The sequence below is a fragment of the Rutidosis leptorrhynchoides genome, chromosome 10, assembly GCF_046630445.1.
Source record: "Rutidosis leptorrhynchoides isolate AG116_Rl617_1_P2 chromosome 10, CSIRO_AGI_Rlap_v1, whole genome shotgun sequence".
In the NCBI taxonomy this organism is placed as follows: Eukaryota; Viridiplantae; Streptophyta; class Magnoliopsida; order Asterales; family Asteraceae; genus Rutidosis; species Rutidosis leptorrhynchoides.
In genome coordinates, this window is record NC_092342.1 from 73,256,025 (window position 1) to 73,274,667 (window position 18,643).

Here is an 18,643-nt window from a genome sequence, read left to right on the forward strand (position 1 = left end):
TCCTTCAAGTATAAATGTGCCAATTTTTCCATTTTATCACCTTCTCTCATTGGCAGAAAGTGTGCTGACTTGGTGAGACGATCGACTATTACCCAATTAGTATCATAACCACTTGCAGTCCTTGGTAATTTAGTAATGAAATCCATGTTAATGTTTTCCCATTTCCATTCCGGGATTTCGGGTTTTTGAAGTAGACCTGATGGTTTCTGATGTTCAGCTTTGACCTTAGAACACGTCAAACATTCTCCTACGTATCTAGCAATATCGGCTTTCATACCTGGCCACCAAAAGTGTTTCTTGAGATCTTTGTACATCTTTCCCGCTCCGGGATGTATTGAGTATCTGGTTTTATGTGCTTCCCTAAGTACCATTTCTCTTACATCTCCAAACTTTGGTACCCAAATTCTTTCATCCCTATACCGGGTTTCATCTTCCCAAATATTAAGATGTTTCTCCGATCCTTTGGGTATTTCATTCTTCAAATTTCCTTCTTTTAAAACTCCCTGTTGCGTCTCCTTTATTTGAGTAGTAAGGTTAGTACGAATAATTATATTCATAGCTTTTACTCGTATAGGTTCTCTGTCCTTTCTACTCAAAGTGTCGGCTACCACATTCGCCTTCCCCAGGTGGTAACAAGTTTGATCAAGTCTTAACAAGTTTGATTGCTCTACATGAAAACTATTTCAATTAATCAAGTCTTAACAAGTTTGATTGCTTAACATGTTGGAAACATTTAATCATGTAAATATTAACTTCATTTAATATATATAAACATGGAAAAGTTCGGGTCACTACACAATATCGGCTCTATAATGATCGAGCCAATCCATACCAACAACAATATCAAACTCACCCAAGGTCATCGGAATGAGATCAATTTTAAACGTTTAGGTACCAAACACAACATTACAATCCTTACACACATCAACCCCTAGCACCGTCTTACCATCCGCTATTTCGACTTCTACGGATGACTTAACTTAGCTAGCGGTTTGTTAAGCTTAGACACAAATCAAGGCGACACAAAAGACAATTTAGCTCCGCTATCAAATAATATCCTTGCCGGGTTAGAGTTAACCATGAAAGTACATGAGACAACTTCATTGGATTACTTGGCCTCATCATTGGTCATCAAATAACTTCATCGGGACACTCCGTCCTTCGGTGCCCCTCTTTACCACAATTAAAACAAGTGAGCTTGGTTGTAGACGATGGTTTCAGACAATCACGAGAAATGTGACATTTTTGCCCACAATTATAGCAAGTGACCACGTGACCACCGGAGACACCCTTCTTCACACTGCCAACACTCTCGGTTGCACCTTTACTCTTCTTGTTCGAGTGACTAGTAGCTTCAAACTTCCTTTTGCCAAAAGTAAAGCCACTCTTTCTCAAGATGAGCGACTCGAAACCTTTTGCCATATCAAACAACTCATCAAAACTTTTCACCACGTTCACACTAAACTTCTCTTGATAGCTGTCGTTCAAGATTCAATAGAAGTCTTCCTTCAACATTTTATCATTCCCGACATACTCCGGGAAAAATTGGGTTTTCGACAAGAAAAATGGATTTGAGAGTGTTCAAATCCATCGACCCTTGCCTCAAGGCACGCAACTCGTCCTTAAGTCTAGTAAGATCGGCCGAAGTTCGGTACTCTTGGAAAAACTCTGCCTTGAACTCGTCTCAAGTAAAATCCATACATTGTTCTTCACCATAAAGTTAGATTTTCGCATCCCACCACAACTTAGCATCACCTCTCAATATGCTACAACCGTACCTCGTCTTCTTATCGAGAGGGCATTCACAAGTACGAAAGGCCCCTTCCATATCGGAGATCCAACGGGCACTCTTAAGTGGGCCGCGTTCGCCCTCAAAAGTAGGAGGTTGAGCATCCTTGAAATTCTTGTAGAAAAAGTCCCGCCTTCCAACGTTATCCTGTTGAAGGACAACCTTAATTTGTTCCTTTACTATATTGACTAATTGCTCGTCAATCGTATCTAGAAACATCTTCTTAACATCTTCTAGGAAAGCAGCATTATGACTTTTCAAAATGGCCTCAACCTTGGCCGTGAACTCGGGGTCCTCACTCGTGCCCCCATTATCGGTGTCGTGTCCATTTCTCATCTTCATTCTATAAAACGGAAGAGGTTAAACAACGAAACAAAAAGACATAACATATATATTTACACATCTTGCTCAACAATCGTCGTACATCGCTTGTTTGACACGATTTGCACCCGTAACAATGGTAGCTAGTCATTGTTACGCGAACATCTCACATTAACTTGCTAGTACAACGTCTATCTTGCTTGATGGATTTTAAATACAACACAAAACAAATAGTGCAAGGTTAGCTCACATAAACCTATGCACTAACCAAAACCCGGTCCGACCCGTCTCCTACAAGTCCCTCAATAAACGCATACACAATAAAGTCTAAGTCTAGGAACCTATCTCAAGTCGCCTAAATCCCTTAGACCATGCTCTGATACCACTTGAAACAACCCAACCCGTATTTAACACGAGTAAATTTTTTTTTAATAAATAACCATTAACGCCCAATAAAATGATTGCATAACGCAAACCGTTCCATACAACCCATTTAAACATACAAGTTTAATGTTTACAATAAGAGGCACAATGTCTTTAAATCAGTTGTTTCCAAGTTCGACTCATTAAAATGATAGTTTTAATCCAAACTACACCCGAGCATGGTTTGGGACTAAACTACCCAAAACGCTAGGTCGACTTCAAAAGCTTCACAAGAATCCAACATGGGGAACTAGTATCCAACAACCCCCTTCCCTTTGTCCGCACCTGCATCTAAAAAGTAAATAACGAGAGGGGTAAGCTAACGCTTAGTGAGTGCGATAATTATACATATGCATATATAATCTATCTACTTGCATTCACTTACACAACACCTCATACAAGCTAGCAATTTAATTAGCATACCAATCTCAAGTATAACGCTACAATCCTCCTCCCACACAAGCTAGCATAACAAAGGCATATAACACAAGCAATGTAATATGCTACACTACAACACACATCCATGGTTAACCAATCGTACAAAGGAAATGGTACTCGAATTTCACATCGGTGTTCATAACAACCGTTAGTGTACAACAACATATATCACTAATCCCATGGCGGAACGGCAACACATATCCGTTCACAAATCGTTAGTGTACAACAACATATATCACCAACTCGGACAACGCATATTCATTCATAGAACCGTTAGTGCACAACGACATATATCACTAACTCGGACAACACATATCCATTCATACAAATAAATACATCATATATGTACATGTATACTTATCCCACTCACCTTATCACACCGGTGGTGATTGAATACTTCCGTAAGCCTCAAAAGCAAGTACCTAATACATTAAGTACACAATCAACATACAACTAGTGGAATCAACTACCAACACTTAACTCTTTAGCATTTAATAACCTAAATGCATTAAATGACTTACATTCACCAAAACCGCCCATTAATGGCCATGACTCCTCATAAATCACTAAAAGCTAGTGATTAGAGTCTACTAACACCAACTAGCACAATTTATGGGTATTTCATACCCATCTCACCCAACTAGGCCAACCATTACTCATTTGGCCCATTTTAACACTTTGACCTACAAGTTTTGGTCAAACTTAACCCATTAACAATCTTTCATCATTTAATAAGTGTATTAGTGACTACAACACAATTAACACTTACAAAATCCCCATTACATGACCAAACCCTAGATTAACACCATTTGGGTTTCCTTACATCAAATTAACCCAAATTCACCCCTTTAAGTCCCCAAATGGGTCTTACAAGTCTCAAATGATCAACCCTAGCCATAAATTATTAAAACTCAAAACACATAGTTAAGACTTACCAACACTATCCACTCGTAGCTAAGAACGAGGAGAACAATTTTACTTCTTGCTCCAAAGAACAAATCTCAAATCTTCACTCTCAAATCTTACTTTGAATTTAAATGGGTTTTGTGTTTTGAGAGGAAATAGAGAAAGAAAATGGAAAAGAAATGAATAAGTGAGATAAGTGGCTGATATTTGAGCCACAAATCTGATCCAAATGCGAAAAGATGAAAATACCCTTGATTCACTCTTTTTAAAAACTGAAATTCGGATCAGCTGCACAGGAAGGTCGCGGCGCGACCCCCTTTCTCGCGGCGCGACAATGCAAGTGATTTTTGACCTCTTAAACGTGCCTTCTGAAATTGGTTTGAGTTCAAAGTCGCGGCGTGACCATGATCCTCGCGGCGTGGCAATGGCCTGCAACTGCCCACTTTCGACAACTTAACTCAAGCATTGATTTATACGACTTGTACACTTCGTTCCCGCTTCCTATATTCACCTAGCCTTCACCAAATAGTCTCACAAGACTTACTACTCTCCTAAACCGTGTGTATACTCATACACACATACATTCTCATGCGTAATATATATATATATATATATATATATATATATATATATATATATATATATATATATATATATATATATCGTACACATCAAATTAACATTTTATTTCATTTAACCACATAAACAATGAAACATAAACGTACTAATGATTAAGTGTGTACCTTAATTCACGTATGGGAAAAACGGGATGTTACACATAAGAGTCAAGTTTTTAGTACGGGTATTGCTAAAGATGAAACTGATGAGATATCCTCACATTTTGGTTTTCAAGCAGTGTCCTAGCCTTTTATTTACTTAGGTCTCCCCGTTGGTTCAAGAATGAAGAAAATGAGTGGTTGGTCCCCTATGATTGATAAATTTAATAAAAGGATCTCGAAATGGATAGCAAGACCGATGTTCTAAATAGTCTATTGTACGATTTCTCGAGTGCTCCGCATTGTGTGTAATGGTGTATCCTAGAGGATACACGTATAACAACACCATTTTTATACAAGAAAAATGGATTAAAGAGCACAAAAGATAATAAAATTTGGCGGTTTTCAGTGTTTGCCGCCCAGCGTACAGCAGGCCGCCCAGCGTCAAGCGTAAGCCCTGCAGGTAGCTTCTATGCTTAAGCCCTTTAACTCAGTGAGCAGCACGTAGCCACGTCAGCACACACCACCGACCTTCCAGATATTTTGTGTAACAGAACCACTCATCAATTGACACATGTATCCCGAGAATTTCGGGTATTCTGCGCCTATAAATAGACCTCCTGGGTCACCACATTTTACATCAGAACTTCAGTCAGAGAGAAATACACTTTCTCTCTCACACAGTTCTTTCTCACTCTAAACGCACATTAGCCACTTAGCAGCATTAAACTAGACGGATCAATTACAGATTGATCCCCAGATTGATTGAGGTCATCCCACAGATCTCTCTTCCGTGTTCTGGGTCTGCAGAGATTATTTCTCGAGGGCAAACAACAATCAACATCATACGCCACACGCTGAGTAGCTATTGTCTTGTACTGGTACCTTACAGCCGCTATACGGAAAATCGTACCAACAAATGGCGCCACCCGTTCTAAAGGATCACTCGACTCTCAAGAGCACCAAAAGACGTAATAGTAAGATGATACCTATTGAAGCAAACATGATACACTCATGGCAAGCAGGACAACGGAGAAAAGCAGAAGCATTAGAAGATTGGAAACAGGAATTGATTGCTTTTCCTTCCTTGTTTAATACCAATCCATCCGATGCTCCTGTCGTGATTGAAGCTCGAATAGTAAATTGTGTTGTTGGAGGAATATATACTGATACGAGAGCAGGAGCAGATATCATGTATGAGCATTGTTTTGTACAATTACCGGACAGAGTTAAGGATAAGTTAAAAGATACATTTGTTCCCTTAGCAAGTTTTGCTAACGATCCGTCATGGTCAGAGGGAAGCATAGTCTTAGAAGTAGTATTGGGAAAAACACCATTTAAAAGAACTGCTCATATCGAGTTTTAAGTTGTCAAAGCGAATTCACAGTATAATGTCATTTTAGGACAATCAGCTACGATGACGTTTGGAGCTGTGACGTCAACGGTACACGGAATGATGAAATTTCCCACACCGGCTGGCATTGCCACGCTATACCCTGAACGGAGAAGAGCAATAGAATGTGTACAGATAAATAGAACAGTTGTTAATCCAATTGTTCATGAAGATGGGTCAGTATCACCAAATCCATAGTTTCCAGATCAGAAAATCCTTATTGGAAACACAATAACAAAAGCAACAAAGGAAAAGCTTTATAAAATTTTAGCAACCAATTTAGATGTTTTTGCGTGGCGAGATTCTGATATGAGTGGACTACCATGTCATATAGCTGAACATAAGTTTGGTGTAAATCCAAATATCCCGCCAGTATGTCAAAAGAAAAGAGGTATGGCTCCCGATCGAACAAAATTTCTCAGGGACGAAGTTAAAAAATTAGTGGAGACCGGGATATTAAGGGAAGTAAAATACCAAACATGGGTAGCAAATCCAGTGATGGTTAGAAAATCAGATAAATCATGGAGGATGTGTGTCGATTTCACAGATATAAATAAAGCATGTCCAAAAGACAACTACCCTTTACCAGAAATAGATTGGAAAGTAGAGTCCGTCAGCGGATATCAATTTAAATCTTTTTTGGATGCATTCAAGGGATATCATCAAATCCCAATGGCAATACGGGATCAAGATAAAACAGCATTCTACACACCAGATGGAATTTTTTGCTACATCATGATGCCTTTTAGATTAAAGAATGCAGGGGAAACTTATCAGCGTGTAATCGATAAAGCGTTTAAAGATCAAATAGGCAGGAATGTAGAAGCCTATGTTGATGATATTGTTATCAAGAGTCATACAGAAGACAGTATGCTCAGAGATACTCTTGAAAAATTTGAATCATTACGAAGGGTTAATATGAATTTGAACCCCAAGAAGTATACTTTTGGTGTGGAAGAAGGCAAATTTTTAGGTCATATTGTTACAGAGAGAGGAATCAAGGCTAATCCAAAAAAGATTCAAGCAATTGAAAACATGGTATCTCCAAAAACAAAGAAAGAAGTGCAGAGTTTGAACAGAAGATCGGCAGCTCTAACAAGGTTTTTATCTAGAGCAGCAGATCGATCGTTACCATTTATGAAGGTCTTAAAAAGTTGTTTGAACAAAAAGGATTTTATGTGGACAGAAGAAGCTGAGACAGCTTTTCAGGATATTAAGCAACTTTTAAAGGAATTACCTACCTTAACTGCCCCAATTGCAGGGAAAACGCTAATTTTGTACTTGGAAGCATCCACAGAAGCCATTAGTTCAGTTTTAATCGCAGAACAAAATGACGTACAAATGCCAATATACTTTGTCAGTAAGATATTGTAACAAAGTGAAGTTAACTATCCGCCAATTGAGAAATTGGTGTATGTTTTAACGCACACAGCTAGGCGACTCAGAAGTTATTTTCAGGCACATTCAATTCTTGTCCTGACAGATCAGCCAATAAAGCAGATTTTGAAAAATCCAAAATTGTCAGGACGCCTAGAAAAATGAGCAATTAAATTGGGAGATTATGAAATAAATTTCTCACCACAACATGCAGTTAAAGGTCAAATTTTAGCAGATTTACTATTAGAAACAACAGAAAAAATAGATTATTTGCAAGATGTTAAAAACAGTAATTACGTGTGGGAATTACACACTGATGGTGCATCAAGTGAGGAAGGAGTTGGTGCAGGATTAGTGCTTACTAGTCCAGAAGGGGAAGAACATACATATGCACTAAAGTTTTGTTTTTATGCATCCAACAATGAAGCAGAATATGAGGCACTGCTATCCGGCCTCTGCATAGCGTCTGAGATGGGAATAAAATATCTGCGTGCATATGTAGACTCTCAGATTGTAGCACAACAAGTTAATGGAGCATTTGAAGCAAAGGATGTCTCTATGAAACAGTTTTTGAAATTAATTGAGAAAATTTCAAAAACATTGAAACATTGGAAGTTGTGCAAATATCGAGAAATAAAAATAAAAAGGCAGATGTTTTGAGCAAGTTAGCAACGCTAACATTTGATCATTTGCACAAGTAGGTTTTGGTAGAGGTTTTAAAAGATAAATCCATTGATGAAAAAGTAGTAGTGGCAACAGTTGAAGAAGGGATACCGTGTTGGATAAAAGATAAATCCATTGATGAAAAAGTAGTAGTGGCAACAGTTGAAGAAGGGATACCGTGTTGGATAACTCCTTATATGAAATATTTGCAGGACGGAACACTGCCAACCGATGTTACAGAAGCAAGACAGATAAAGGTAAGTGCTCGGCTTTACGTCCTGGAAAATGGGGTTCTTTATAGAAAATCCTTCTGATGTGTGCGAGGTGTAGTACAAAATAGTTATATTTTACTAGGAAATACTATTAAATACGATACATTTTTACACAAGTTATTTATTTATTTATAGAGTGGATATACCTAAACTTTGCTACAACACTTATAGGCAGTGTACCTAATCGTACAGTAGTGTAGTTTTTAGTAAGCCCGGTTCGTCCACAGGGAACTAGCCAAGTTTAACGCTATATTTTTAAAACTATATTTGTATAAATATAAATATAAATATAAGTAGTAGTATTATTATAAAAGGGGGTTTTTACCGTTTAATGACCGGTTTGTCGATTTTAAAACTTTAGTCGCAGTTAAAACCTAATGTAAAATATTAAATATATAAAAGACTTAATTTAAAGCGTAAAGTAAATGACAATAATTAAAGTGCGATAAATTAAAATGCGATAAATAAAATGACAATAAATAAAATTGCGATAATTAAAAAGTACGATAATTAAAAGTGCAATTCAATATAATGACAGTAAATAAAAGTGCGATGAAATATGAAATAAAGGAATTATGCTTATTTAAACTTCCATAATCATGATGTTTGACGTGTTGATTTTAATTTATTACCATGGGTTAATTGTCCTTTGTCCTGGATTATTCGATATGTCCATACGGTTTTGTCCATAATAGTCCATCAGTCATAAATATAAAGTGCGAGAGTCTTCGTCAAATTATCCTTATACCCGAAGTCAAATATTCCAACTAATTGGGGATTCGAATTGTAACAAGGTCTTAATACTTTGTTTAATGAATACACCAGGTTATCGACTGCGTGTAATCCAAGGTTTTACTACTTTGTTAACAATTACACTTGTATGTAATTTACCCCTGTTTCAACGAGTCCATTGACTATTAATCCATTCCCGTGTCCGGTCAAATGAATAATTATTGGTATTTATAGATATCCCGCCCACCGTACCCAGTCAAGCGTATGTGGTTATATATAAATACGTCAAATTATAAGTCTATATATTAAAATAACGAGGTATCATTTAGTTAATATAAAACCCATTAATAGCCCATAGTCTAATTTCCACAAGTGTCGTTCTTTTATCCAAACCCCAATTATGGTCCAAAGCCCAATTATCTCGTCTTTAATATTTAGTCCAACATCACGATTACTTCGGCATTAAATAAGCATAATAATAACTTAGCTACGAGACATTAATTTAAAAAGGTTGAACATAACTTACAATGATTAATAATAGCATAGCGTTACACGGACAGAATTTTGACTTACACACTTACAACATTCGCTAACATACCCTTATTATTATTAATCTTAAATTAAAATTAAAATTAAAATATAATTATATATATATATATATATATATATATATATATATATATATATATATATATATATATATATATATATATATATATCTGTGAGATAGAGAGGATAGATGGTATGTTTTGGTCGAGCATCAAACTGCTTTTTATAGGAGTGTGGCCAGAAAAAGTAAGCCATGCGATCGCATGGGAATTAGGCCTCCAGGCCATGCGATCGCATGGTGCAAGAATACAGCTCACAATCTTTTGTTTGTTTATTTGCCGACGGTTTTATATATAATATATATATATATATATATATATATATATATATATATATATATATATATATATATATATATATATATATATATATATATATATATATATATATATATATATATATATATATAATATAATTTTAAGAATTAATTATATATTATATTATATTCATGTGCATAGTTGACTTGTAACTTTTAGTCCGTTGCGTCGAGCGTTGAGAGTTGACTCTGGTCCCGGTTCCGGATTTTCGAACGTCCTTGCGTACAATTTAATATCTTGTACTTTGCATTTTGCAGCTCGTACTCTTGTAACTTTTAGACGTTTCTCATAAATAATTTGAACCACTTTGATTGTACTTTTGAGCTTTTTGATCGTTTGCGTCTTCAATTCGTCGAATCTGTCTTTTGTCTTCACCTTTTGTTATTTAAACGAATATCACTTGTAAATAGAACAATTGCAACTAAAAGCTTGTCTTTCTTGAGGGATAATGTTATGAAATATATGTTCGTTTTTAGCATTATCAAGCAATATAATCTTGAAATATAATCTTGAAATAGAAATACTAGAATCACTTCTTTATTCTTCACACTTTGTACATTAGTGATTTCTATACGGCGGTATGAACAATGGTAGTAACAATGTGGTTTACAGTCCCACATGACTATGAAAATTTAGATCCTTTAGGAAATTGGATCTTTATGAAAACGTTTGATCTTTTAAAAATTCAATCTAGCTTTTACCCTAGATAAGTTTTCCGGAATAACCCGTCACCGGTGTTTGCAAATTGTTTTTGTGGGTTGTGTGGGTTTCATATTTAAAATTTTAGCTCAAAACTTGCGGTTTTGTGTCACCCACTTGCTAACCTTGTATTAGGAAAGCAACACGTCCAGTATACTTGCTCCGTATATTACCTTTCGGTAAACTACCGTCCGGTTGTAAAGGAAAGCGTTGAACAAGCAACTGTTGAGGCAATGTCCCGTGACATGCTTTTAATTATGGTCTATAATGTGTCGGATGCAATTACTATCCTTTGTAGGAGCAATAGTAAAGATCACCCTATAATTTTTCGGTCTGGCACAAGGTCCTGTCTTTGACCATGCTATGCAACCACCGTTCTTACGGTTGACACCCGATTTGGTTCAGGTGACCTAATGAATTCCAGGTGAATTCCTAGGATTTTACGTTCAATGGTAATGAACGCATTAAAAATGGGTTTTCAGAAAGCAAATCGGTTTGAATTTGATTAAAATATTTTCTCGTTCAAGCTCGAGTTTAGATATCATTGAATTCTATGAGTTTGAATTCTCAATCTTTAAGGTCAATCTCAAGGATTGAGTAATATCAGTCTTAAAAGCTGATTTTTGATCTTTAAGGAGATTATCCTTTCTGGGGATCTGATTCATTAGTCTTATAAGCTAATTTGCATGGTGCCCCCTCATTGCACGAGACAGATCCTCTCATGGTTAGGATAAGTCTGACCACTTGGCGACCCTGTTTGATGCTGAGGTCCGTGGATTTCCAGCTAATTTTCGAGAAAACTTTTCAAGATTTTTCGTAGACTCTACAACTGGTCTGGACGACAACTTCCTGACCTAAATCAAGAAGTGCATGTCTTTTTCTCTAGGAAGACTTTACTTCCTTTTAAATTACAATAAACTGGGTAAAACTGATTAATATCGTCCAAAACAAAAGTATCTTCAATTATTTGTACAAAAATATGTGACATATGTTCTAAATAACTTGATAAATTTTTCCCACACTTGGCTTTTATTTTCCTTTCTTTGCCTTTTTATTGTCCTCTATTCCATTTTAAATGAATTCTAACATTTTGGGTTGTTTCTCAATTTATGTCCTTTCCGAGGTAACAATAATTTCGGTGTTAACACCTAGTTTTATCGTTCATAAATATGTATAAACATGATTTTGAGTTTATTTAATTGAAAATTTTGAAAAAATTTACTAGAATTGGGTAGTCAGTATATAAGGCTAGGGCTGTTCTTTATTATCAGAGAGCACTAGATTCTAATACAACTACTGCGTTACTAGTATTTTTAATGGTAACCAAGTGTATAAGTTAAAATTTTAAAAATTCGAAAGAATTTAACCCCTTCCCACACTTAAGATCTTGCAATGCCCTCATTTGCAAGAAATCAGTAACAATTTAAATTATTGAGGGTGATTAGCGTAGAAAAATGATTAAATTTTACCAAAGTTTCCAAATATATTGGTGTTTGTTTGCTGAATGATAAATGGTGCACATCATTTGTTCATTCCGTCTTGTTGTTACATCACATTTGTTTTTCGTTTTGTCGTCAAAATTAGTAGCTTTTGCTGAACTTAATGCCAGTCTTTGAAAATGCGTTGTATTACCCTGTTGTGTACAATTGACAATATACATACATACAAATAATAACATGCATGGTAATTTGAAATGGGACTTAACATCCCACTTTCAAATCAAATATAAAATATTAGTACAACATAATAAAATTATTAAACATTACATTAAAAGTATCACAATTTTATATGTTTAAACATAAATAAATAAAAATAATAAAAAGATAAAAATCATAGAAATCACCAACGGAAACTATATCAATCTGGATAGGGGTTCCAGTTCATGTCGTCGGGCGGGTTCCATGGTTGGTTATAGGTGTACTGATAGGCCTGGTTAGGGTCGTAGAGAGTAAATGGTGGTCGCATATCAGGCTGGTATGAAGGATAGTAAGCAGGTCGGGTCAGTACATAGTTATCCTGAGGTGATAGCTCGCTCATGATCTGATGCTGATGATAGTGCCATCTATCATGCTGTCGTTGCCTGGAATGCTCGTACACATTCGCGGCTTGCCACTGCTCGTACCGACTATGTCTATCCTGGTTTGTCATTTCTACCTCATCTATACCCTGGTAGACGTCAGTCATAGCCTCCCTAATGACATCCCTAATGTCATCTGCTTCCTTCATTTCTTTATCTGAACCTCTCTCTACCTGTGGATGATTACCATTATATGGTACTGCCTGATTGCGTCTGCTCTTTAATACCTTAGCACCCTGATAGACCTTCAATCTTAAAGTATCATTCTGTTTCCTACATACCATAAGTGGACCCCCTTGATCCCTATCTACACCAAAATACTCTCCAATGAGAGTAACAAAAATACTTCCTCCTATTACTCCCCCGTCCTGTATTCCTGCCACTACTTTGGACAGATAAAAACCAACACAGTAGGGGATATTAACAAAGCTTCTAGGGTTTCGAATACACTTAAGGTAAAATAAATCGTGTAAGGTCATCTTCTCCTTGTTTTTACCTCTTTGTGTAATCGAATTAGCTAAAAATCTATGTATAATATGTAGCTCTGCTTTGTTAATATTTAAATAGGAGTGTCTTCCTCCCAGCGTAAAAATATTATAATCTGACATACGCCTCCAGACGGCATCCGCGTCAAAATTCCTATCTACCCGCTCCCCATGATAAATCAAATTTGTACAATCGGGTAGTAGTAATTCACCAGGAGTGTAAATCTGTAAATCCCTGGCCATGTCCAGCATGGACATCCTATACATCCTACGGCCAAGTATAAATCTAAGAAAACTTCTATCATCTAACCTAACTACATCCGCATTTAACGCTATAGTACTCATAAGCTCAACACACCATTCCTTATATACAGGCCTACGAATGGTGAATAAACGGTCCCAATCGGGAAAAGAGGAGCTGCCATACCTTTGGATTAGATGCAGTCTAACTGAGTTAACTAGTTGGACCCTTTCCAAAGGCTCCCAATCGATTACCCTCGGCACTTCTACATTTTTCGTTACTAGTTTGAATTTGTTACTTTGATATGTTGGGTAATCTCTCCAGCTTCGATCAAATCTCAAATTGGGATGCAACTGTGCTTCATGAATCGTTGGGTGTTCTACTATCGGATGAATCGAAAATATTACGTAGGCATTAACATATTCTTGCTGCGGATCATAATATGGTACGTGTTGATTAGGTTGTTGTTGTTGTTGTTCCTGTTGTTGCTCCTGTTCAGGTTCTGGTTCATATTGTGGCTCATATTGCATTTCTGGTTCAGCTTCTGGAGCAGGTTGCCTAGATGATGATGATGCACCATCAGTATCGGTATTTTTCTGCAAAACACATTAAACACAAAATTTGTGCATCTAAATATGCATTAGTGTTAGAAAAATAACAACTTGAAACAATTACAATAATATGTTTAATCAAAATTAAACTTATACACATTTTCACAATTTTTACAATTCTACACTTTTTCATATAAGCATATATAAAAATGTTTACAAAGTTCATAAGCATTCAACTCAAATAACATGTTAAAATAACCATTACTAGCAATTAAACAAGTTTCAAATGGCATTTACATCAATTTAATCAAGTTCATGAATTTTAGACTTAAAAGTCCACTTTAAGTCTCAAAAATCATGTTTAGGATCAAAGTTTGGATCATTTAGCTACCTAAACATGTTACACTACTTAATTTAGCAATAATTCATGACAAAAATCGGCCATAACCTGTTTATATCAAAAAGCCCCAAATTGCTCAAGAACACAAACCCTAGATTTCTAAAAATTTTGAAGTTTTTGGCTTCAAATTATGTTAAATAGCATCAATCTAGGTTATACATGCATAAAATACTAACAATTTAACTCTAATTACACTAAAAATCAGCCATAACCTGTTTATATCAAAAAGCCCCAAATTGCTCAAGAACACAAACCCTAGATTTCTAAAAATTTTGAAGTTTTTGGCTTCAAATCATGTTAAATAGCATCAATCTAGGTTATACATGCATAAAATACTAACAATTTAACTCTAATTACACTAAAAATTGACAAAATCAAATTAGGTAAAATATTGGTAATTATCACAAAAACTAAGAAATTTAAGAGTTTAGGGGTGTAATTTTTACCTTCTTGCTAAAAAATCCGAACCTAGGCATGATTGTAGCGAAGTTTTGTGAGAAATTTGAAGTAATTTGGTGAAAAAATGGTGATTTGAGGAGTGTATGTGTGTGTATGCTCGTATGTATGTGTGTGTATTGTGATGAGAACAGAGGCAGTCGCTGGACTTTATCATTCTGCCCAGCATTTTGGCCTCAAGCGACCGCATGAGGTTTAAGAGGAAACCCCATGCGATCGCATGGGGTCTGGCATTTTTTTTTATATAAAAACCTTATACTTTTAAAACAAATAATTAATTAAAAATTAAAATTTTGTTTCTTTTTAGGATGCGGGCGTTTCGGATCGTTGTCCTAGTCCGTCCCTCGACAAAAGTTTAAAATTTGTTACTTTTTAAGCGTCGTTTTAAAAGCAAAGATTTTTGGATTTTTTTAATGTTTTTGGCATACTTTAATTCAATAAGATTAAAAATAATGATAATAAAATTTCCCGTCCCTCCCTTGGGTAGAGCAATTTCGGTTCAACGACCTAGTTTTCAACTCACGACGAATTTTAAAAATTAAATTTTTAACTTAGTGAAATAAAGTAAATTTTTGTTTTTAAATTCACACCAAACTTGAAAATGCATAAAATTAAAAATTCATATCATTATTATTTTTATATATACAGACTTATATTAAAAATATTAATTTTTCAAATATTTACAAACTTAAATATATTGATTTTAAAAAGTTTACAATATTAATTTAATATTTATATATTAATTTTAAAAACAAGGTAAAAATAAAAAAATCTTTTTGGTCTTTTATCCCACTTTAAACAATCAAATATTATCAAAAATATACGCCCCTCTTTTCGGTAAAGTAATTTCGGTTCCATAACCTAGTTTTACTCCTGATGAATTTTTGAAATATTTTGGGTTGATTGATTAAAGATATTTATACCTTAAGAATAAACGGTAAATTTCGCAGTGATGTAATAAATTTTTGTATGATATCAATAATTTCGGTTACGCATACCTAATTTTATTGAATACCAATTTAATACTTTATAGCGAACGATTCAGCGTTTATTATCAAAAGGTTAAAAGCAATAAAAATAAAAATAAAAACTGTACATACTTACCTGTGAGAAAGAATTCTCAGAGACCTGCTTTAGCCGACTCATAGGAGAGTCGTGTGATTTGATTTTCCATAGCTACGTAAGCGTAACCTCGATTCTTCAATATTTTTTCTTCTAAACATATAAACGGTCTTTCTCTGCATATAGTAACAAATTCGGTATTTGAATATGTTTGATTATTTGAACATTTACCTTCGTGTGACCATTTTTCGCATTTATAACATCTTTCAAGGTGTCGTGCTCTTCTTTTTGTTGCGGATTTTGATTTTCCTTTACCAAAATGTATCTTATGATGATCTTTCCTGAGTTCTTTCCTTACTCCATCCATTTTTTTCTCTTATGAATGATACCAGTTCACTCGGAAGGGTGTCATTATTACGTTTAGTAATCATAGCGTGTAGCATTAGACCATGGTTCAGATCAAAGGAATTCTTCATCGCGTAAAACCTAAAAAAAATAAAAATTCAGAATGGGAGGAGAAGGCTAGTTCTTTAGGGTCTGCTAGGGAAAGACCATTCGGATTCCATTCTCGAGAACTACACGAAAACAAAATATCTAACTCTAATAAAAACATATATTATCCTTAAAAGACTTGATTCTCCCCACACTTAGTTAGCTGTGGTGTCAAAATTGTGATTAACTTCGTTTTCAATTGGACTATCAACAACTTGTATATCTCTGACTTTTGCTTCAAGCCAATTGTTGACTTCCTCTGTAACTTTCACAAATTCAACTAACATTGCCTTTTCTTTAGGCGACAAATTGGATACTAATCGGTTACATAACTTAAAGTTCCCCTTAATCCTAGCATCTTGAATCCGTTTATAAAGTTTCTTCGTTGAACTGTTAAAAACGGGTTCATCTAATTTCGTATTAACAACGGGGTTCTTTGTTATCAGGTCATCATTGGTTGTTGCTTCATCTTCCCCACACTTAGACGTTTTTATTGGTTCAACAATTTTGGTTGGTGGAGATCTAAATTTTTGGTTCACAAAGGTGATCGATTTGTCACCATCCCTAAGTGTCATTCTACCTTCTCTTGCATCAATGAACGCTTCGGTGGTTGCTAAAAATGGGCGACCTAAAATTAGAGGAATAACAAGGTCTTCCTCCATATTAATAACTATGAAATTTGCAACAAAGGTCAAACTTCCCACTTTAACAAGTAAATTGTTTGCTATTCCAACCGGGTGTTTAATGGTTTGATCAAATAATTAAACACCTATTCTGGTTGGTCTTAATTTACCCACACCTAATCTTTTATATAAGAAAAGAGGCATAACATTTGCACTTGCTCCTAAATCTGCAAGTCCATTATACATAGCACCATCGTTAAGCAAGCAAGAAATGATAAATTCACCTGGGTCTCCTACTTTAGTAAGTAGAGTTGGTTTGTTACCCTTTTCCAAGTGATCTTTTCTTGGTTCTTTCACTTCTACTTGAACTTCTTGTTCACATTTTTCTTCGTTTCTTGGAATGGGAGGTTTGTATAAGAATTCTTCTTCATCACTCCAATTTGAAGCTTCCCCGTCTTCTAATTTTGGTTTTTCATATGTTGTTGATAGCATATTTATGTTTTCATTCTGAGGGTTTTCTTGGGTGGTGAAATTATGATTGACTTCATTGTCAACTTCCATCGGACCATGTATGTAATGTTTAACTCTGTGACCATTAACCTTAAATTCAATCCCATTTGAATTTATTAACTCTATTGTTCCGTATAGGAAAACTCTTTTAACTATGAATGGTCCAGACCATCTTGATTTCAATTTTCCAGGAAATAGCTTGAATCGTGAATTGAAAAGAAGAACTCTGTCTCCTTCTTTAAATTCTTTTGAACTTCTGATTCTTTTATCATGCCATTTCTTCGTTCTTTCCTTATAGATTAACGAATTTTCGTATGCTTCATGTCTTAATTCTTCTAATTCGTTTAGTTGACTTAACCGTAGACGCCCAGCTTCATGTAAATCAAGATTACATATCTTCAAAGCCTAAAATGCTTTGTGTTCAATTTCTACTGGAAGATGACATGCTTTTCCTTAAACGAGTTTAAAAGGTGTGGTTCCAATTGGAGTTTTGTAGGCTGTTCTAAAAGCCCAGAGTGCATCCTCCAATTTCATGGACCATTCCTTTGGATTTGATCCTATGGTTTTATCTAGAATACGTTTTAATGCTCGGTTGGAATTTTCAACTTGTCCACTTGTTTGTGGATGATAAGCGGTTGAGATTTTATGAGTTACTCCATATCTTTTGAGAACTTTCTCAAGTTGATTATTACAAAAATGAGTACCCCGATCACTTATTAAAGCTTTCGGTGTTCCAAACCTTGCAAAAAGACGTTTTAAGAAGTTGACTACAACTGGTGCATCATTAGTTGGGAGAGCTTGTGCTTCCGCCCATTTAGATACATAATCAATGGCAACGAGAATGTAGAGATTATTATGAGATTTTCGAAATGGACCCATAAAGTCAATACCCCAAATGTCAAATACTTCACATACTTGAATGACATTTTGTGGCATTTCATCACGTTGACTTATTTTTCCGACCCTTTGACACGCATCACAGGATTTGCAAAGAAGGTGTGCGTCTTTGAAAATTGTAGGCCAATAGAATCCAGCATCATAAACTTTTCTTGCTGTGAGTTGAGGCCCATAATGCCCTCCTGTTGGTCCAG